We start from the raw sequence: 24133 nt of genomic DNA, 5'->3' as shown, positions 1-24133 counted from the left end.
ACAAGATGAGTGGCGCTGCCCAATACTGTCACTATGGCGGTGTGTCCACTCACAGGATGAGTGGCACTGCCCAATACTGTCACTATGGCGGTGTGTCCACTCACAGGATGAGTGGCGCTGCCCAATACTGTCACTATGGCGGTGTGTCCACTCACAGGATGGGTGGCGCTGCCCAATACTGTCACTATGGCGGTGTGTGTCCACTCACAGGATGAGTGGCGCTGCCCAATACTGTCACTATGGCGGTGTGTCCACTCACAGGATGAGTGGCGCTGCCCAATACTGTCACTATGGCGGTGTGTCCACTCACAAGATGAGTGGCGCTGCCCAATACTGTCACTATGGCGGTGTGTCCACTCACAGGATGGGTGGCGCTGCCCAATACTGTCACTATGGCGGTGTGTCCACTCACAAGATGAGTGGCGCTGCCCAATACTGTCACTATGGCGGTGTGTCCACTCACAGGATGAGTGGCGCTGCCCAATACTGTCACTATGGCGGTGTGTCCACTCACAGGATGAGTGGCGCTGCCCAATACTGTCACTATGGCGGTGTGTCCACTCACAGGATGAGTGGCGCTGCCCAATACTGTCACTATGGCGGTGTGTCCACTCACAAGATGAGTGACGCTGCCCAATACTGTCACTATGGCGGTGTGTCCACTCACAGGATGAGTGGCGCTGCCCAATACTGTCACTATGGTGGTGTGTCCACTCACAAGATGAGTGACGCTGCCCAATACTGTCACTATGGTGGTGTGTCCACTCACAGGATGAGTGGCGCTGCCCAATACTGTCACTATGGCGGTGTGTCCACTCACAAGATGAGTGGCGCTGTCCAATACTGTCACTATGGCGGTGTGTCCACTCGCAGGATGAGTGGCGCTGCCCAATACTGTCACTATGGCGGTGTGTCCACTCACAGGATGAGTGGCGCTGCCCAATACTGTCACTATGGCGGTGTGTCCACTCACAGGATGAGTGGCGCTGCCCAATACTGTCACTATGGCGGTGTGTCCACTCACAAGATAAGTGGCGCTGCCCAATACTGTCACTATGGCGGTGTGTCCACTCACAAGATGAGTGGCGCTGCCCAATACTGTCACAATGGCGGTGTGTCCACTCACAAGATGAGTGACGCTGCCCAATACTGTCACAATGGCGGTGTGTCCACTCACAAGATGAGTGGCGCTGCCCAATACTGTCACTATGGCGGTGTGTCCACTCACAGGATGAGTGGCGCTGCCCAATACTGTCACTATGGCGGTGTGTCTACTCACAAGATGAGTGGCGCTGCCCAATACTGTCACTATGGCGGTGTGTCCACTCACAAGATGAGTGGCGCTGCCCAATACTGTCACTATGGCGGTGTGTCCACTCACAGGATGAGTGGCGCTGCCCAATACTGTCACTATGATGGTGTGTCCACTCACAGGATGAGTGGCGCTGCCCAATACTGTTACTATGGCGGTGTGTCCACTCACAGGATGAGTGGCGCTGCCCAATACTGTCACTATGGCGGTGTGTCCACTCACAGGATGAGTGGCGCTGCCCAATACTGTCACTATGGCGGTGTGTCCACTCACAGGATGAGTGGCGCTGCCCAATACTGCTACTATGGCGGTGTGTCCACTCACAGGATGAGTGGCGCTGCCCAATACTGTCACTATGGCGGTGTGTCCACTCACAAGATGAGTGGCGCTGCCCAATGCTGTCACTATGGCGGTGTGTCCACTCACAGGATGAGTGGCACTGCCCAATACTGTCACTATGGCGGTGTGTCCACTCACAAGATGAGTGGCGCTGCCCAATAAACTCGCCCCTCGGGGCAAAATTTAAAAAATTTAAAGGCAAAATGGCAGTAAACAAACTAATTTGTGGTCACTGCAACAAAACCTTGAAGACAAAGACAATGGGAATGGAATGTTAAATATGTAAGAATAGATTTCATTCGGCTCGTACATAAGTCAGCAACACCACCGACTTCAAAGCTGGTCATTTACTCACTGCATGCAACAGTGACTTGCCAACTTGGAATATACTAAAAAACCTTCTAGATACCATGACTCATAACCGAAAAAATTCCTTCATTGAAAGCCTTCCAGACATCCAGAAAGAGTGGGAAATGCTGATGTTATAGACAGGGTTGTAGACTAACCCGGTTATAGGTTATAAACTTCCTGAAACAGAAATTCAGGAAGTTGTAAATTCTTTTCAATATGTACTGATACAGGTGACAGTAGACTAAACAGTGTAACAGACAGCACTGACAGCTCGGTATCTACAGACACTACAACACTCCCCAAGAGAGAGAGAGAGAGAGAGAGAGAGAGAGAGAGAGAGAGAGAGAGAGAGAGAGAGAGAGAGAGAGAGAGAGAGAGAGAGAGAGAGAGAGAGAGGGAGGGAGAGAGAGACAGACAGACCAGAAGGACAGACATGCAAATTCTTTGTAAAGGGCGTTTGGAGACTTAGACATTCTGGAAATAGATAGGGACTAGAATGTAGCTACCGTTATCCCCGGAAATATTTAAATATGCTTAGGAAAGGACAGTATCGATTTGGATCAACATGTAGGTTTTCCATCTTGACATGTGCAAAACATCTCTAGAGGACAGACAATGCTATGACCTCAGCTGCCCAAACTCTCATGTGAAAGGCACAGAACGCTACATACGTAAGCAAGATAATTGGTTTGGAGGATGCTAAACTAATTTTTTATGCCAAGACGAAAGAGATTTCAAAATTGGGAACATAGAGAATGTATGGAACTGGATCCCAGACCCACTTGCATACCAGAAGCACAGATACAATTACACACCAAAAAGTATCTACAACTACGACAGGCAACTGTCCTACAACACTCAGCACTGGTCAGAACAAACTCGATATGCCCACGCATAAAGGACCTGCCAGAAAAGCCTCCCAGTCAAACTACCTCAAATAGAGTAACCTCATTCATCTTTGCCAACATACAAGAACTAAAAACAAGCGCAAAAATCAAAGTACAATTCATAAATGGCCTCACGGAGTCAAATGCAGTATTTGGAGCTTTCACAGAAACCCATGCTGGGGAATTCTTGGACAGTGAGATCTGGATACCAGGATAAAATCTATACAGGTGTGATGTGGTAAATAGGTCACATGGAGGAGTGGATACATATATTCTAAATATAGTCACATATTCTAGATCTGGTCTTCACAAACAATGAAGACATAATCAGGGACATTACGATCTCAGATACCACATAGTCAGATCTCAAGCTCATTGAAGGGCAAACTACAATAATACTCAGAATAGACCTAAAATAAAGATCAAGCGAGAGGGGTTATTTAGTAAATTCAATTTTGATAATAAAAGGATAGACTGAGAGAAAATAAACAGGGAACTTAAAACATTCCATGGGAAAATGTTCTAAATAATACAAATCCTTCACAAGGAATAGAACAAGTGACTTCTGAAGCATATAAATTCTGTCTGAAACATGTTCCTTTGAGGAAAGCCAGAAAGGTCCAACGTAAAAAGAAAACGCAGACGACACTACAAAAGAAGGAATAAAATAATGGAAATTCTTAAGCAGACACGACTTAACATACAAAGAAGGAATAATTCAAACAGGGATATTGAAGAAATCGAGCAGAGACTGAAGCATTCAGATATGAAGAAAGGCAACTAGAATAGAAAGCAATTCAAGAAATAAAGAAATACCCAAAATATTTTTTTCACATGTGCTTAATCAAAAGCAAAAACCACTGCCAGTATTGAACCTATTCGTATGAGTGAAGGTTCATACACTGAGGATAACAAAGAAATTAGTGAAATCCTAAAAAAGCAGTATGAGGACATGTTTAGCACTCCAATAAACAACATGAAAGTGGAAGATCCAGACAACTTCTTCATGCGTGATATACAAACCCGTGTAAATCGATATATTGTATATTTACACTGTAAATATAATTGATATCAACATGAGCGTGGCAGATTTTGAAATAGAAATTGACAACATGCACTCAGCCCTGGGTCCCAACTCATGGAATTCAATATTTATAAAGAAATGTAAAGTGCCAGTAGCAAAGGCACTCAGTATAGTGTGGAGGAAGTGCTTGGACACGGGGGAGATACCAGGTGCGCTTCATGCAGCAGACATAGCCTCCTTACACAAGGGAGGGAGCAAAGTATTGGCAAAGAAATATAGACCAGTTGCACTAATGTCCTACATAATAAAAGTATTTGAGAAAGAGATCAGGAGTCAGGTCATCAATTTCATGGAGACCAATGACCTCCACAATCCAGGCCAACGTGGATTTAGAGCCGGAAGATCATGCCTCTCAAAGCTACTAGACCACTATGACAAAATCACTGAGGCATTGTAATAAAAACAGAATGCAGATGTGGTATATATGGACTTCACAAAGGCATTCTATTACTGTGACTGTGGAGTGATAGCACACAAAATGAGGTCAATGGGAATGTAATGTAAATATCAAAAGGCGGCACCAAGCCGGGAAGACTATGTAGCACCATCACATGTGCGGGACAATCATAAGGAGCTAAATATCACTAAGGATGCCAATACGAGAACAGAAATACGTAAGGCAAACGACATCAAATGTATCTGATACGCCAAAAATTCTATCAAGGGACAAGTGACCATGAGGGATCGTCGGGAAGCAAGACATACGTTCGTCCTAAAAGTCAGGACATTCAACAAGGATATGCACAACTGTAAGAGGGACAATGCAGTAGGACAATAAGGAGCAGGACGGCGCTCCATTAAGTGTCCATGAGTTAAGCGTGTATGTCCAATATGCAACCTAACAATATTTTTGTGATAAATAGCTGGGTAAAAGTCGAAATAAGGAATACCTTTACGCAAGATGGGACAAGTGCGGATAGCTTCCTTAGTGTGTAATGAACCTTTACCTTACCTTACCTTGCTCTCTCTTTCCCTTCTTCACTCAATACCCCAGTTTAACACTGTTACAGTTCGGTATGACCCCTTACTGAACTGCCACAAAATATAAGCTGAATATTAAATGAGGAGGACACAACAAGAATAGGGGGTTATTAATTAATAACTAATAATTAAAATCATTAAACACTGCCACCACCTTCCCGAACCATAAATGAATGTGTCTAAATTATTGTTTCCCCAGGAAGAAAGGGACTCAATACTCATAGAACTTAAGGGGCAAATAAGAATCTTGGTAAATAACTCTCGAGAAGTTTAACTGTAATCTTTACTGATTGAGGATCCAAAGGCTTCCAATACCACCCAAGCATATCCCCTATAAATGACTCACACAGCATCAAAAGAAAGGGGGAACAGATAACTAAACACAATTACATTAAAACACTTTATTATTTAAAAAAACACGTAAATTGAAATCAAATTGAAAGTATATCCTACTTTGATAAGGCATCCTTTGAGGCAATTGGAAAATTGAGGTGCATTTACTTGATGTACCAAAACTCAGACAGACATTACCTTAATCCTGCAACCTCGGCCACGATGTTGAGCAGCTTCCCCCAGATCAGTAGGCCTGTACCCCAGTACTCCCCCAAGACACACTAACTTTGATATTTTCTAAAACTCTTACCAGTGGAACAGGCTCCACCCACTTAGTTCCTTGGCCCAATTAACTCTGCCTATCAAAGCTCAACCAATGACTACAGAGTGTCACTCATAGGCCACCCAAAACTTCTGACTTAGCCCTGCCCATAGGCCTTCTTGGTGACAAGGCCGGTCCTAAAAGTTCTGATTTACTCCTGTCCTGTATAATCATGAACCGATCCCATGCTACATAGGAAACCACAGCCATATATGGCTTCCCGCTCCCTCACTCCAAACTTGAGAATTACAGTAATTCGTCACTGGTCCAAATCTGTCAAATGGTTAGTGGCGAAGGCAGGAGGAGAGGGGGACGGATTGGAAAAGGGGATTGGAAAGGACTGGGAGACAAGGATTTGGAGGGATTGGGGAAACAAGTGACGACCACTTGCCTAAGGGGTAATTTGACTCTGGTTATGATGGGAAACGGCCAACAGGGAGGGGGAGAATGACCAGAGGGTCGGACTGACACATGGGGGGGGGGGGATGAACAAGGGAGGGAAGGGGAAAGGAAGGAGAAGGGGGAAGGAGCTATGGTCTGCACATACCATTACAAGTGACAGCGTCCGCATGTTCGTTCAAAGAGACACCAATATGGCTGGGAACCCAGCAAAACTCCACTGTCTTAAATTCACTGGAGATAAGAAACATCCAATGTTGAGTCTTGACTACCACAGGATAGACTGGATTAAAGGACGCCAAAGCCATGAAGGCACTGCGTGAGTCAACTACAACCACAAAGAAGGACTGACAGCAAGAAAGCAGTAGACAAAGAACATAGAGAATAGCATAAAGTTCTGCAGTGAAGATGCTAGTCTCTGGAGGCAGGCGACACATATAAGTGTGTTCAGGAAAAACAACTGAGTAGCCTCCACCGTCTGCAGACTTAGACCCATCGTTGAAGACGGAAATGGAGCGCGATTGGAAAGAAAAGTGTTCAAGGAAAAGGCGTTTCAGAACAGTACGAGGGGTAAAAGCTGAGGGGTAAAAGAGGGGTAAAAAAACCCTAACCCACGTGGGTTAGGGTTTTACAAAATTTAGGAAGGGGGACACTCCCCGGGGCCAAGGGACAAAGACGGAATGACACAAGGAGAAATATTAGTAACACAAACCGAAGGAGCATCTTGTAAGCGAGACAACGTACAGAATGAGGTAGGTGGTGAAGGGGAACTGGAACCACAGGAGGGGTAAAGGTTAAGGCACTACATAAGGGAGAGTGAGGGTGTTGTAAGGACCATGCAAGGTAGCAATCACAGCGATCCTGTAGAGACAGGACGCCAGTTTCAACATACGGGCTGAGGGTAGGAGTCGAACGAAAGGCACCAGAGCTGAGGCGTAACAAAGTATGGTGCAGAGTGTCAAGAAGGCGAAGGGTAGAGGGAGAAGCAGATGAGTAAGCAGGGCAACCATAATCAAGTTTAGACAGAATGAGAGAGGAATGCAAAGAGAGGAGTGTGTGCTTATCAGCTCCCCAAGAAGTATGAGACAAGACCTTAAGTTAAGGGCCTTAGAGCATTCAATTCGGAGGTAGGAGATACGGTTCAGCCAAGTCAAACGAGTGTCAAAGATGAGCCCCAAAAGCTTAGAAGAATCTCTGTATGATAGGGGATGGTATATAGCGACAGAGAGGGACGGAGAACGACCTGCTTCTGAGTAAATGTCATAGCACAAATTTTAGTTGTAGAGAACGTGAAGCCATGATCAGTGGCCCAAGACAATATGGCATCAATCGCAAGTTGACGCCGCCGTTGAAGGAAAGGCGAATGATCACCTTGACAGCAGAGGGCAAGATTGTGAACATAGAGAGCAGAGAAGATACCAAAAGTAAGGGAAGAAAGAAGACCATTCAGAGCAAGCAGGAAAAAGAGTGGTGCACAGAACACTACCTTGGGGTACACCTTCATATTGCCTAAAAGAGGCAGAGAGAGTGTGGTACCAAGCCTCACTTTAAAGGAATGACTAGAGAGGAAACTTTGGAGGAAGAGAGGGAGCTTACCACGAAGGCCAAAAGCACGAAGTTGGAACAGAATACGGTATCTCCAGGTGGTGTCATATGCCTTTTCCAGGTCAAAAAGAACAGTAACAATGGGGGTCTTCGCAGCTAAAGCAGTATGAATTTAAACCTCCACGTTCACAAAGACTGTGCTGCGGCACTTGCAAAAACCAAATTGAGAAGGGGAGAGGTGGTGATAGTGTTCTAAGAACCACATCAGACGGACATTGACCATGCTTTCAAAGAGTTTGCAAACACAACTCGTGAGGGCAATTGGGCAGAAGTCCTTAGGGGAATGTCCCTAGAGACCCCGGTTTTCAAACAGGGAGAACAACCCCATCGAGCCGTATTGGATGTAGTGGTGAAAAATAAGATTTCCAACTCTTAGGTTTAGCTGTACAGATGGTCCTATGGGCCACCGCACTCACTTTGCTTTTCGGAAGAAAATAAAAGTAGTAGCCATCTGCTGGCATTGGTGTTTCCTCCAGGCTGTACGCTTACAGCGGACAGCCCGAGCACAGTCTGCATTCCACCAGGGAACACACATCCGGGAGCCTTGAGAGGTAGATCGAGGAATAGAACAGAGGGCAGTGCTCTATATTGTCATGAAAAAGGAGGATGTTTTCGTTTTCAAAGTTTTCAACTGGGCAGCAGAAAATAACATGTTTAACAGTGATAAATTTCAGGTACTCAGATATGGCAAAAATGAGGATCTAAAACATAATACAGGGTACAAAACACAATCGAATCAGCCCATAGTAGGAAAACAGCATGTCAAGGATTTGGAAATGATGATGTCCGACGACCTAACATTTAGGGATCATAACGGAGCAAATATTGCGTCAGCCAAAAAAAGGTTAGGATGTATTACGAGAACCTTCAAATCCAGAGATTCCATCACAGTGGTTGTACTCTTCAAATCACTTGTGTTGTCCCGTCTTGAGTACTGCTCAGTACTCACTTCCCCGTTCAGAGCAGGAGAGATTGCTGAAATAGAGGGAATACAGAGAACATATATGACATGCATAAATGAGATAAAACACCTAAATTATTGGGATCGTCTCAAAGCTCTCCAAATGTACTCACTAGAAAGGAGACGAGAGAGATACCAAATAATATACACATGGAAAATACTGGAGGGCCAGGTCCCAAATCTACACAGTAAAATAACAAAATACTGGAGTGAACGATATGGAAGAAAATGCCGAATAGAACCAGTAAAGAGCAGAGGTGCCATAGGCACAATCAGAGAACACTGTATGAACATCAGAGGTCCACGGTTGTTAAACACCCTCCCAGCGAGCATAAAAAATATTGCTGGAACAACAGTGGACATCTTCAAGCGGTAACTAGATTGTTTCCTCCAAGGAGTGCCAGACCAACTGGGCTGTGGTTCGTATGTGGGCCTGCGGGCCGCTCCAAGCAACAGCCTGGTGGACCAAACTCTCACAAGTAAAGCCTGGCCTCGGGCCGGGCTTGGGGAGTAGAAGAACTCCCAGAACCCCATCAACAAGGTATCAACCTGGAGGGCTCGAGAGAGAGGCAAGGCGGAGAGGTCAAAAAAGAGTAGCATGGAGTGTGAATAGATTCCAACCAGCCTTGGCAAACTGCCACCTAGGAAAGGGGAGGGTGAAAAGAGAAAAGGGAGACAAGGATGGGGAAATGGTCACTGTTATGGAGGTCAAGAACCCGTCATGTGAAATCTTAAGTAAAGAGAAGACAAGCAGAGAGAACGATCAAGACAGGAAAGGGTGCAAGTTCAGGAGTCCACATGAGTGGGTTCACCAGAATTCAGAAGAGACAGAGATGGGAGGACAAATAATTTGAGAAGGTGGCCCCAGGTGTTCGTCAGAGCATCATCCCAGAGGATATGCCAACAGTTGAAATCACCCAACAGGAGCACAGTTCTGGTATGGAGTCCAACAGGTCTTAAGATCAGGAATAGGAAGCAGGACATTTGGGGGGAGATAAATGGAACAGACCGTCTACCATTAACTCACAAAGATACGGGCCACAGAACACTGGAGAGGCGACGGAAAAAGCAGGGAGACGAAGGGAATATCAGTATGAATTAAGAGAGCAGTAGAATTATGGGCCCCTAGCAGAAGCTGGGGAGGGGGGAAGAGAAAGGAATAACCAAGAAAGCGACTAGGACGAGCGCCAAGCATCGGCTCCTGGTGTTGAATCAACAAGGTGTTGATGGAGGAAGAAATCATCAGGGAGAGTATAATCCATATGAGTGAGATCAAAGTATTTAGTCCATGTAGCAAGACCAAACAAGGTGTTGAACGTATTAGCACTGGAAGGGATCGTGTTGGGGAGTCGGCGCCGAGCACCCCCAGTGAGGGGGGGGGGGGTAAAAGGTGCAGTTGTCACAATGAGAGAAGTAACTGCTCCAGGTGATGAGGTGGTCACCACAGGGAGCTTGAGGCTCAACCCTAAAACAGAGAAGGGAGGCGAGTGAAGGGGGATAGTCAGGAGGGTGAAAGGAGTAGCTTGGTTTGAGCCCAGTGTAGTGGGGCCTACAGAGCCCGGTCTTCCAACAGTCTGACTCAAGAGCTTGGTTGCCCACCCCACGAGCCTGAGGAGTTATAAGAGGATCATTCAGCAGCATAAAAACGAGGAGGTAATAATTTCATTCACGAATGACCCCCCACACCCACCATAAAGCCACAGTTAGAGGATAGGACACCCAACAAGAGACTGGTGGGGACCCACTAGGGGTGCATCGTGAGTATACGCCCCACAATCGCTACCTTAAGAACTGTCAGTCCGTCGAGATTGGGTTCAGCAACGAAAGAAGGATTGACAATAAAAGTTTCCCATCGCTTGTGACGTTTGGTACCACAGTTCTACAGGTGAGAGTGTGTGCCTCCCCAAACACCCGAGCATCAAAACAGAAGATGTCCGAAAGAATAATCAAGACTGGCAAAAGGTCAGCGGGATAGACAATGAGAAAGGAGAAGGGGGGAGGGAGGGGTAAACGAAACATAAGAGGAAACAGTGACCAGCAGAATTAGTGAAGACGTCAGCAGGAGCATAAGCCCGCAAAAGGACAGAGAACCGTACCATGGAGCATCACACCCCGGTAGTTGCCTACTAAACCCCTTCATGACGACAACGGACTGAAAAGGGAGGGGGAGGTTAATGGGCATAACTGGTAAAGTAAAATGGTGGATACTCAATTTTCTGTCAAACAGAACACAAAGAGTAACAGTCACCCATATAAAAAGAGAGTCCAAGTGCAGTTAAAAGCTACGTACCTCAGGGTACAGTCCTTGCACCCCTGCTTTATCCTATTTTCATATCAGATATAGACAAAAATACAATTCACAGCTTTGTATCATCCTTTGCAGATGACACAAAAATCAGCATGAACATTACCTCTGCTGAGGACATTGAAAAAACTACACACTTAACTAATAAAGTTTTTGACTGGGTGGAAGAAAATAACATGATGTTTAACAGTGATAAATTCCAGATACTCAGGTACGGTAAAAATGAGGATCTGAAACATAATACAGGGTACAAAACACAATCAGATTTGCCCATAGTAGGAAAACAGCATGTGAAGGATTTTTTTTTTTTTTTGCAGGGATATTCCTGCGCTGGCCCAAAGCCTCTGACTTGCTCACTAAGTGTTGCTTGTTTCTGTTTTACTTGGGCAGAGTATGAGTATTTATGACTCGTATGGTCGCTTCAGTAACATTTTGTCCCACGTGTTTAACAACTTCTTCTGCTCTGTTGAATCTAAGTTGAAATCTTAATGGGTTTGTAACTGCACTGTGTTAGATAATGTTCCAGTGGACTGTCGGGCATTTCTCCACAATGCTGACATTTCCTCTCATCTCCCGGAACGTGTAAGCCTATTTTCCATGCACATGGGTATCGAAGCCTGATGCGATGTAAATGTACTTCTGTTGTTCTACTGCTCCCTTTCATCAAACTAAGTGGTTCCTAGTTGGTTGAATTCTTGTACCAACCCGCAGATCCTGATGTTGCAACTGCTGTGTTGTGGTCACTGTATATCTTTTGCATTGTTCTGTTTCTAATTACTGTCTTAATCTGTGATAGACTCTGTTGTATGTAAATGTCTACATTTCTTCTCTTAGTTGTAAGTTTTGCAGCTTCGTCTGCAATGTCATTTCCTATCATTCCCACATGACTTGGCACCCAGTTGATAAGTACCCGTCGGCCTTGTTGTTTGAGTGTTTGTATTAATGATATGACATTTGTGATCAGATGTATGTTATCACATATGTGTTCTTGTTGCAAGGTTTCATTGGCAGTTCTCGAATCTGTATGTATGATAACATGTTATCGATGTTCAGCAAGAGCATGTTTCAAAGCCTTTTGAATGGCTAGCATCTCTGTTAGTAAAGTCGAACACCCATTTGAGAGTCTCCAACTATTTACAGAGTTTCCTGCTTTAACTGCGGCACCGGTTTCTTGTCCCTGCTGGTCTCCTGATCCATCTGTGAAGTATGGGAAGCTGTCAGATGCCAAGTTTGCATCTATATGCATCTGTGCAATATTACGTAGTAGATGAGGATTTGTCTAGTACTTTTTTCCTTCAAGAACTATTTGGGAATAATGATGTCTAACGACCTAACATTTAGGGAGCATTACCAAGCAAATATTGCGGCAGCCAGAAAAATGATCGGAAGGATTACGAGAATTTTCAAATCCAGGGATCCCATCACAATGATTGTACTCTTCAAATTACTTGTGCTGTCCCGTCTTGAGAACAGCTCAGAGCTCACTTGCCCCTTCAAAGTATATATCCGTTTGAGATTAGGAGGAGAGCAGCAGGAGAGATTGCTGAAATAGAGGGAATACAGAGAACATATACGGCATACATAGACACGATAAAGCACCTAAATTATTGGGATCGTCTCAAAGGTCTCCAAATGTACTCTCTAGAAAGGAGACGAGAGAGATACCAAATAATATACACATGGAAAATACTGGAGGGCCAGGTCCCAAATCTACAACAGTAAAATAACAACATACTGGAATGAACGATATGGAAGAAAATAAGGAATAGAACCAGTGAAGAACAGAGGTGCCATAGGCACAATCAGAGAACACTGTATAAACATCAGAGGTCCGCGGCTGTTCAACGTCCTCCCAGCGACTATAAGAAATATTGCCGGAACAACCGTGGACATCTTCAAGAGGAAACTAGATAGTTTTTTCCAAAGGAGTGCCGGACCTACCGGGCTGTGGTGGGTATGTGGGCCTGTGGGCCGCTCCAAGCAACAGCCTGGTGGACCAAACTCTCACAAGTCAAGCCTGGCCTCGGGCCGAGCTTGGGGAGAAGAACTCCCAGAACCCGTCAACCAGGTATCAAGCAGGACGTTGGCACGTTCATGATGCTGAGTGATATGAAATGGTGTTTACTGTGTACTTACTCTTGTACTATACATTATTTGTATGAAGACAGGTTATACTAAATGTGAATTTTTCTTTTTTATTTGCAGTGTTGATGGCGATGCAGCCTTGGTCCCGGCCTCGGGTGTGGCTGATGCTGGTGATCTCCCACCTGTCTGCTGCAGCAGCCGCCGTCGTCTGCCCCACGGCACACCACCTGAGTGGCCCTCACGGCACCGCCCACCTCCCTCAGCAGGCCTAAGGTGACACCACCAACCTCCGGTAGTGACCCTCTCCGACCCACGCAAGTGACCGACCTCGGCAGTCTTGCTGCCGTGAAACTATAGTGTACTGGTGCCCTGCCCTAGTGTAATGGTGCCCCCCTACCCCCTAGTGTTCTGGCGCTTCCCTCGCCACGCCTCGCCATAGTGCTCGCCTCGCCAGTAGCGTAACATTAGGGCATAGTGCCTCCCTAACGTGCAGTTTAGGCCCTGCCTCTGCTCCTTCCTGGCTCCGTGCAGCGCCCCCCTCTGCCAGCTTCCACCATGGGGCGTGCTTCCCAAAGATCTACCCTCAGTCACCGTAAGTACAACACCAACTTTCCTTCCTCCTCTTCGGGAATATATTTTATGTTAACATGTGGTTTTAATCTTTAGAATAAATATGCCAACGTTATGATTTGATTGAAGTAAACTCTTTCTTGCTTCTCTCTTAAAGTGGAGCAAGCAGCCTGTGGTGTATATATCCTGGTGGGTGAGGTATACCCACACCTGCTGTAACCACGTGTAGATATATCCTGGTGGGTGAGGTATACCCACACCTGCTGTAACCACGTGTAGATATATCCTAGTGGCTGAGGTATACCCACACCTGCTGTAACCACGTGTAGATATATCCTAGTGGCTGAGGTATACCCACACCTGCTGTTACCACGTGTAGGTATATCCTAGTGGCTGAGGTATACCCACACCTGTAACCACGTGTAGATATATCCTAGTGGCTGAGGTATACCCACACCTGCTGTTACCACGTGTAGGTATATCCTAGTGGCTGAGGTATACCCACACCTGCTGTACCCCCCGTGTAGGTATATCCTGGTGAATGAGGTATACCCACGCCTGCTGTAACCACGTGTAGGTATATCCTGGTGGATGAGGTATACCCACACCTACTGTAACCATGTGTAGGTGTATCCTGGTGGACGAGGTATACCCACACCTGCTGTAGCCACGTGTAGGTGTATCCTGGTGGACGAGGTATACCCACACCTGCTGTAGCCACGTGTAGGTGTATCCTGGTGGACGAGGTATACCCACACCTACTGTAGCCACGTGTAGGTGTATCCTGGTGGACGAGGTATACCCACACCTGTTGTAACACCGTGTACCATGGGTGTAGTGTGGGGGGTGTGGGCGCGGCCAGTAACACTCCCCGACAAGCCGCAGCTCAGTGTTGTGCGGAAGGCCGTCAGGCGCACACGAGCTTTTTGACATTAACCAAACACATCACAACATTTATTGGGAGGACGGAAGCGTCACGGGGAAGTTACGTGGGCGGGTTATATTCTGACCAGAGGTCCGTCGCTGTTGGGTGTCCCTCTAGCAGGCAGAACCTGTGTCGCTGGAGCCAGTACGGACGTGCCCAAGTAACAACCAGCCAAGTTGGTGCAGGAAGAGGCCAACTTACCGGGTTGATATGTGGTCGTGCGGGCCGCGTCGAGCAACAGCCCGGTGGACCGAGGTAACCCAAGGCCAGGCTTGGGGAGTACAAGAACATCCAGAACATATATACTCCAGGTATTACACTTGGATTGAGTTAATTACCTCACTGTCCTTCAAGAATTGCGTTCCGGTGATAACCGTAGTGAGATATTAACGTATTATATTACAGCAATTTCAAATTTATTCCGAAATTTGCTGAGAATGGCTCCGCTATTCTGGGCTTACAGTAAGTTGTAAACAACAAAGTGGCTGCCAGCGGCGGCCGAGTGATTGTGGCCTTATAGTTTGAGTGTAATTTTATTCCATTTCTCATTATCCCAACATGTGCTCTGAGCCTGGTGATAATACTCCAGCAGTCAGTCGTGTGTGTGTGTGTGTGTGTGTGTGTGTGTGTGTGTGTGTGTGTGTGTGTGTGTGTGATAGTGAGACAGAGGAACCTTTGTAAATGAAATAAGTTTATCCAGCACAGAAGCAGCACAATACACGGGTCCACATGGAGGTGAGGGGCCATGCCAACAGGGACCAAGAAACAAGCCAGCCACGGCCGCTTGCCCCAGTTCACCAATAAACACAAGCGGGAAATTACTCTGTCATGACAGGTCATGCAGGCCCTGTAATTATACCGTGGAGCGCGGAACATACAAAGCTTTAGCATGAAATTGACCTCTATGACATACACATGAAGATCAAATAAGCTGTTGATGACAGGAACCAAAAAAAATGATGGGACTAATGTAAACAAATATACAAAAATTACAAAATATCACAAAATATTACAAAAATCATTTTGAGGCGTCACCTTAACCCGGTGACTCCGAGGCAGGTGTCTGGGAGGCCCTGGTGACTCCGAGGCAGGTGTCTGGGAGGCCCTGGTGACTCCGAGGCAGGTGTCTGGGAGGCCCTGGTGACTCCGAGGCAGGTGTCTGGGAGGCCCTGGTGACTCCGAGGCAGGTGTCTGGGAGGCCCTGGTGACTCCGAGGCAGGTGTCTGGGAGGCCCTGGTGACTCTGAGGCAGGTGTCTGGGAGGCCCTGGTGACTCCGAGGCAGGTGTCTGGGAGGCCCTGGTGACTCCGAGGCAGGTGTCTGGGAGGCCCTGGTGACTCCGAGGCAGGTGTCTGGGAGGCCCTGGTGACTCCGAGGCAGGTGTCTGGGAGGCCCTGGTGACTCCGAGGCAGGTGTCTGGGAGGCCCTGGTGACTCCGAGGCAGGTGTCTGGGAGGCCCTGGTGACTCCGAGGCAGGTGTCTGGGAGGCCCTGGTGACTCTGAGGCAGGTGTCTGGGAGGCCCTGGTGACTCCGAGGCAGGTGTCTGGGAGGCCCTGGTGACTCCGAGGCAGGTGTCTGGGAGGCCCTGGTGACTCCGAGGCAGGTGTCTGGGAGGCCCTGGTGACTCCGAGGCAGGTGTCTGGGAGGCCCTGGTGACTCCGAGGCAGGTGTCTGGGAGGCCCTGGTGACTCCGAGGCAGGTGTCTGGGAGGCCCTGGTGACTCCGAGGCAGGTGTCTGGGAGGCCCTGGTGACTCTGAGGCAGGTGTCTGGGAGGCCCTGGTGACTCTGAGGCAGGTGTCTGGGAGGCCCTGGTGACTCCGAGGCAGGTGTCTGGGAGGCCCTGGTGACTCCGAGGCAGGTGTCTGGGAGGCCCTGGTGACTCTGAGGCAGGTGTCTGGGAGGCCCTGGTGACTCTGAGGCAGGTGTCTGGGAGGCCCTGGTGACTCTGAGGCAGGTGTCTGGGAGGCCCTGGTGACTCCGAGGCAGGTGTCTGGGAGGCCCTGGTGACTCTGAGGCAGGTGTCTGGGAGGCCCTGGTGACTCCGAGGCAGGTGTCTGGGAGGCCCTGGTGACTCCGAGGCAGGTGTCTGGGAGGCCCTGGTGACTCTGAGGCAGGTGTCTGGGAGGCCCTGGTGACTCCGAGGCAGGTGTCTGGGAGGCCCTGGTGACTCCGAGGCAGGTGTCTGGGAGGCCCTGGTGACTCCGAGGCAGGTGTCTGGGAGGCCCTGGTGACTCCGAGGCAGGTGTCTGGGAGGCCCTGGTGACTCCGAGGCAGGTGTCTGGGAGGCCCTGGTGACTCCGAGGCAGGTGTCTGGGAGGCCCTGGTGACTCCGAGGCAGGTGTCTGGGAGGCCCTGGTGACTCCGAGGCAGGTGTCTGGGAGGCCCTGGTGACTCCGAGGCAGGTGTCTGGGAGGCCCTGGTGACTCCGAGGCAGGTGTCTGGGAGGCCCTGGTGACTCCGAGGCAGGTGTCTGGGAGGCCCTGGTGACTCCGAGGCAGGTGTCTGGGAGGCCCTGGTGACTCTGAGGCAGGTGTCTGGGAGGCCCTGGTGACTCCGAGGCAGGTGTCTGGGAGGCCCTGGTGACTCCGAGGCAGGTGTCTGGGAGTCACCGGGTCCCGGGTTCAAGTCACTCCATTGCCTCCAAATGACTGTCATTGATGTATCACGTCTTTGTGATTTCATTGCGATACAAAGAATACATTAAATATCTAAAATATCAATAAGATATTTTACAATAAGCTGCGTATAGTAATACAGTACAGTGAATAATGTGTATACAATTCACAAATTAAAGTATAGAGATTAAATATAAATATGAAAGCAAAACTTAGATATATGTAAAGCATAAGGATGGCGAGTGGCTATATTATCAAATCAAATAAAATCAGATGTTTATTCAGGTAAAAGCACATATATACAAGATGAGTTACAAATATAATGTTGGATTTCTACAAAGATCTCGTACATACTTTGCCTAAAGCCACTAATACGCTCAGCGTTTCGGGGACTGACAGCTGAGTGGACAGCGCTTCGGATTCGTAGTCCTGAGGTTCCGGGTTCGATTCCCGGTGGAGGCGGAAACAAATGATGACAGAGTTTTCTTCACCCTGATGTACCTGTTCATATAGCAGTAAATAGGTACCTGGGAGTTAGACAGCTGCTCTGTCTGCTTCCTGGGGGGGGGGGTGTAACAAAAAGGAGGCCTGGTCGAGGACCGGGCCGCGGGGACGCTAAGCCCCGAAATCATCTCAAGATAACAAAAGTTAGTGTGTGTTATTGTTGTTGTTGTTGAAGGTTGTGCGTCAGGGGAGGTTGGTAATATTGAGCTACTTCCGACATGACTGCTGCCCTCTCGTATAGTGAAGGTGTGTGTGTGTGTGGTGGGGTGTGTGTGGCGGGGTGTGTGTGGCGGGGTGTGTGGCGGGTGTGGTGTGTGTGTGGTGTGTGTATGGCGGGTGTGATGTGTGTGTGGTGGGGTGTGTGTGGCGGGGTGTGTGTGGCGGGGTGTGTGTGGCGGGGGTGTGTGGCGGGGGTGTGTGTGTGTGTGGTGTGTGTATGGCGGGTGTGGTGTGTGTGTGTGTGTGGTGGGGTGTGTGTGGCGGGGTGTGTGTGGCGGGGTGTGTGGCGGGTGTGTGTGTGTGTGTGGTGTGTGTATGGCGGGTGTGGTGTGTGTGTGTGGTGTGTGTTTGGCGGGTGTGTGTGTGTGTGTGTGGTGTGTGTTTGGCGGGTGTGTGTGTGTGTGAAGCATGGAAGGTATAATGTCAGGAGCAGTTGGAGGACGATGCCGGTCAAGTGAGGGTCAGGGGCAGTGTTGAGGCTTCATCCATGCCACCACCACCTCCCACACAAGCCAGCTGGCCTCCGACTTGTAACTATGGTGACACAACACACACAGTATGGTACTTTGTTGTGTGGTTGATGGTTTAATTACTGTGGTTGATGGGGTATTGCGACGCCGTCGTGACAAGTTGTGTCGTACGAGGCTAGTGACGGTGGAGATGACGACGTCTGGAGTGACGGTGAAGATGACGACGTCTGGAGAGACGGTGGAAGATGGCGACGTCTGGAGAGACGGCGAAGATGGCGACGTCTGGCCATTATAGGTAGTGACCGATAATGTGCAACACAGTCATCGTTGACATCGCCGACCTTCGTACTGCATTCAGAATTGGTATATATAACATTGAAGACAATCTCTTTCGAACGTCTTCACAGAGCCCTAAGGTGGCCATATTTGGACCCAAACTTTCCCCACAGGTTCCCTAGTACTGTGTGTCATGGGTTGGGTAGTCTGTTGACATGGTAGGTCAGGTTCCCTAGTACTGTGTGTCATGTGTTGGGTAGTCTGTTGACATGGTAGGTCAGGTTCCCTAGTACTGTGTGTCATGTGTTGGGTAGTCTGTTGACATGGTAGGTCAGGTTCCCTAGTACTGTGTGTCATGTGTTGGGTAGTCTGTTGACATGGTAGGTCAGGTTCCCTAGTACTGTGTGTCATGTGTTGGGTAGTCTGTTGACATGGTAGGTCAGGTTCCCTAGTACTGTGTCATGTGTTGGGTAGTCTGTTGACATGGTAGGTCAGGTTCCCTAGTACTGTGTCATGTGTTGAATCATGAGTGGAGATGCTCAGCCACAGGTGAGGGCTGGGGCCCGAGGCATAGAGAACGGGGTCCACTGCTCCAGCTGCGGGAATAAATCTCTACACCGTAAATGTTTTCTGCTATAAAGATATTGTACACATGCAACATTATGCTCGGTGTATAACCATTACTCATAAATTAAGTATATGAAAACTAGCAATAAAAAAACTTCATGGAAACTAGAAGTAAAAAAATAATGATAGTTTCCAGGAGTGTGTGATTCTGTGAGGTTGGCCTAGAGTTACAAGAGAGACGAGGGCTCCCGCAAGTGTAATAGAGGTGTGTAATATACACACGGGCAGGAAGCCATAATAAACGCGCCACAGGTCACATGCTCTTGTGTAAAAACAAACGAGGAAACTATTGTAGAGGAACAATATATTATTGGCAAGAGTGAGGCGAGGCTCCGGCCAGTGTGAGGCGAGGCTCCGGCCAGTGTGAGGCGAGGCTCCGGCCAGTGGGAGGCGAGGCTCCGGCCAGTGGGAGGCGAGGCTCCGGCCAGTGTGAGGCGAGGCTCCGGCCTGTGTGAGGCGAGGCTCCGGCCAGTGTGAGGCGAGGCTCCTGCCAGTGGGAGGCGAGGCTCCTGCCAGTGGGAGGCGAGGCTCCGGCCTGTGTGAGGCGAGGCTCCGGCCAGTGGGAGGCGAGGCTCCTGCCAGTGGGAGGCGAGGCTCCTGCCAGTGGGAGGCGAGGCTCCTGCCAGTGGGAGGCGAGGCTCCGGCCAGTGGGAGGCGAGGCTCCGGCCAGTGGGAGGCGAGGCTCCGGCCAGTGGGAGGCGAGGCTCCTGCCAGTGGGAGGCGAGGCTCCGACCAGTGGGAGGCGAGGCTCCCACCAGTGGGAGGCGAGGCTCTCGCCAGTGGGAGGCGAGGCTCTCGCCAGTGGGAGGCGAGGCTCCCGCCAGTGGGAGGCGAGGCTCCCGCCAGTGGGAGGAGAGGCTCCGGCCAGTGGGAGGCGAGGCTCCGGCCAGTGGGAGGCGAGGCTCCGGCCAGTGGGAGGCGAGGCTCCGGCCAGTGGGAGGCGAGGCTTCGGCCAGTGGGAGGCGAGGCTGAAAGTGACAGCAGGTGTCCAGGAACTATGGACGAAGCTCTGACTGAAGGAATTATATAGTACTGAAAACCAGTACTGAAGAACACACGAAGGACTCTTGCGTGAAGTGGGACCGGCACAATGGCGGCGAGGAGCAGCGTTGGTGGTGAGGGAGCCGGGGCGTGAGGACCTGGGGTGGGTGAAGGGAGACCGCCATGTTTACCTTCTGCGAGGAGTGGGTGCTGGGGGACCTCACGGTGTGGCGGTGCCCGCTCTTTGTGCTGGTCTTCGCCGCCCTCCTCGCCGTCGTCGCCTGCGTCCTCCGCAAGCAACACTTGTGTCCCTGCCTCCCTGTCGCCAAGAGGACAGGTAATGTATCCCAGTATTGTCTTCCAACACTGACATTACTCAACACCTACACTGACCCCACACTGTTCTCTTCCCTCAACCCCTTCACTGATCCACACTGTTCTCTTCCCTCAACCCCTTCACTGATCCACACCACCCTCTCACACCCCTACACTGATCCACACCACCCTCACACACCCACTACACTGATCCACACCACCCTCACACACCCCTACACTGATCCACACCACCCTCACACACCCCTACACTGATCCACACCACCCTCACACACCCCCACTACACTGATCCACACCACCCTCACACACCCCTACACTGATCCACACCACCCTCACACCCCCACTACACTGATCCACACCACCCTCACACACCCCCTACACTAATCCACACCACCCTCACACACCCACTACACTGATCCACACCACCCTCACACACCCCACTACACTGATCCATACCACCCTCACACCCCCACTACACTGATCCACACCACCCTCACACACACCCCTACACTGATCCACACCACCCTCACACCCCCACTACACTGATCCACACCACCCTCACACACCCCCCTACACTTATCCACACCACCCTCACACACCCCACTACACTGATCCACACCACCCTCACACACCCACTACACTGATCTACACCACCCTCACACACCCACTACACTGATCTACACCACCCTCACACACCCACTACACTGATCTACACCACCCTCACACACCCCACTACACTGATCCACTCCACCCTCACACACCCCTACACTGATCCACACCACCCTCACACCCCCACTACACTGATCCACACCACCCTCACACACACCCCTACACTGATCCACACCATCCTCACACCCCCACTACACTGATCCACACCACCCTCACACACCCCCACTACACTGATCCACACCACCCTCACACACCCCACTACACTGATCCACACCACCCTCACACACCCACTACACTGATCTACACCACCCTCACACACCCACTACACTGATCTACACCACCCTCACACACCCCACTACACTGATCTACACCACCCTCACACCCCCACTACACTGATCTACACCACCCTCACACACCCCACTACACTGATCTACACCACCCTCACACACCCCACTACACTGATCTACACCACCCTCACCCCCACTACACTGATCCACACCACCCTCACACACCCCACTACACTGATCTACACCACCCTCACACCCCCACTACACTGATCCACACCACCCTCACACCCCCCTACACTGATCCACACCACCCTCACACCCCCACTACACTGATCCACATCACCCTCACACACCCCCCTACACTGATCCACACCACCCTCACACCCCCACTACACTGATCCACACCACCCTCACACACCCCACTACACTGATCCACACCACCCTCACACACCCCACTACACTGATCCACACCACCCTCACACACCCACTACACTGATCTACACCACCCTCACACACCCCACTACACTGATCTACACCACCCTCACACCCCCACTACACTGATCTACACCACCCTCACACACCCCACTACACTGATATACACCACCCTCACACACCCCACTACACTGATCTACACCACCCTCACACACCTCTCTACACTGATCTACACCACCCTCACACACCCCACTACACTGATCTACACCACCCTCACACCCCCACTACACTGATCTACACCACCCTCACACACCCCACTACACTGATCTACACCACCCTCACACACCCCACTACACTGATCTACACCACCCTCACACACCCCACTACACTGATCTACACCACCCTCACACACCCCACTACACTGATCTACACCACCCTCACACACCCCACTACACTGATCTACACCACCCTCACACACCCCACTACACTGATCTACACCACCCTCACACACCCCACTACACTGATCTACACCACCCTCACACCCCCACTACACTGATCTACACCACCCTCACACCCCCCCACTACACTGATCTACACCACCCTCACACACCCCACTACACTGATCTACACCACCCTCACCCCCACTACACTGATCCACACCACCCTCACACACCCCACTACACTGATCTACACCCTCACACACCCCCCTACACTGATCTACACCACCCTCACCCCCACTACACTGATCCACACCACCCTCACACACCCCACTACACTGATCTACACCCTCACACACCCCACTACACTGATCTACACCACCCTCACCCCCACTACACTGATCCACACCACCCTCACACCCCACTACACTGATCTACACCACCCTCACACACACCCCACTACACTGATCCACACCACCCTCACACCCCACTACACTGATCTACACCACCCTCACCCCCACTACACTGATCTACACCACCCTCACACACACCCCACTACACTGATCTACACCACCCTCACACACAGTACACTGATCCACACCACCCGCACACACCCCACTACACTGATCTACACCACCCTCACACACACCCCACTACACTGATCTACACCCGCACACACCCCACTACACTGATCTACACCACCCTCACCCCACTACACTGATCTACACCACCCTCACACACCCCTACACTGATCCACACCACCCTCACACACCCCTACACTGATCCACACCACCCTCACCCCCACCTACACTGATCCACACCACCCTCACCCCCACTACACTGATCCACACCACCCTCACACACCCCACTACACTGATCCACACCACCCTCACACACCCCACTACACTGATCCACACCACCCTCACACACCCCACTACACTGATCCACACCACCCTCACACACCCCACTACACTGATCCACACCACCCTCACACTCGTCCATCCTGTAACAGCTTGTGATACAGGACGGTATAGGCTACTGTGGTGCTGTAGCCAATCTGTAGTTTTCAACCTGATGCTTGTAGATCTACTCCCGTGTAGTCACGTGGTAACTGTAGACGTGATTTATGAAGTAATGCATTTAATAGTTATTACAATTGAGGTGTTCCTGATACATAGTTACGTGAATGGTGAATGAGGAGAGCAGGTAAGTGAAGGATTTACTGAAGGTTACCTTGAGGTGCTTCCGGGGCTTAGTGTCCCCGCGGCCCGGTCGTCGACCAGGCCTCCTAAAGACTGAAGGAAGACTCCCTGGATAATAATATTTTATTACTTACATGTGCAATAATTATCACAACCAATAATGTGATTCGGTTATGGGAAAATATCCACGTGCGGAAATGAAACGAAAATGCTGAATGTTTTTGTGTTTCAAGACGTTATCGAGGATTACAGCTGTATTACTTGACTACAGAGACTGGCAGGTTATTTGCGGACGGACAGGGAGCCGGTCGGCCGAGCGGACAGCACGCTGGACTTGTGATCCTGTGGTCCTGGGTTCGATCCCAGGCGCCGGCGAGAAACAATGGGCAGAGTTTCTTTTACCCTATGCCCCTGTTACCTAGCAGTAAAATAGGTACCTGGGTGTTAGTCAGCTGTCACGGGCTGCTTCCTGGGGGCGGAGGCCTGGTCGAGGACCGAACCGCGGGGACACTAAAAAGCCCCGAAATCATCTCAAGATAACCTCAAGGTAACGAATCACGATAACGTGGCTGAAGATATGATGACCTGACCACACTACACAAGATGGAGAGATGACCACGT

General features: G+C 49.8%; 1 long non-coding RNA gene across 2 annotated transcripts in view; it reads left to right on the top strand.

Moving 5' to 3' along the window:
- The window catches only part of LOC138368602 (uncharacterized), a 342569-nt gene extending 327052 nt beyond the window's left edge, over positions 1–15517 (top strand). For both annotated transcript variants that reach the window (XR_011229606.1, XR_011229605.1), the window contains one exon: positions 13085–15517. This is a non-coding gene — a long non-coding RNA (uncharacterized lncRNA). The remainder of the gene's footprint in view (positions 1–13084) is intronic.
- Positions 15518–24133: the final 8616 nt, after the last annotated feature.

Source organism: Procambarus clarkii, chromosome 25 (genome assembly GCF_040958095.1).
Source record: "Procambarus clarkii isolate CNS0578487 chromosome 25, FALCON_Pclarkii_2.0, whole genome shotgun sequence".
NCBI lineage: Eukaryota > Metazoa > Arthropoda > Malacostraca > Decapoda > Cambaridae > Procambarus > Procambarus clarkii.
Note: the sequence above shows the minus strand (reverse complement) of the source record. Positions and strands in the feature narration are given on the sequence as shown.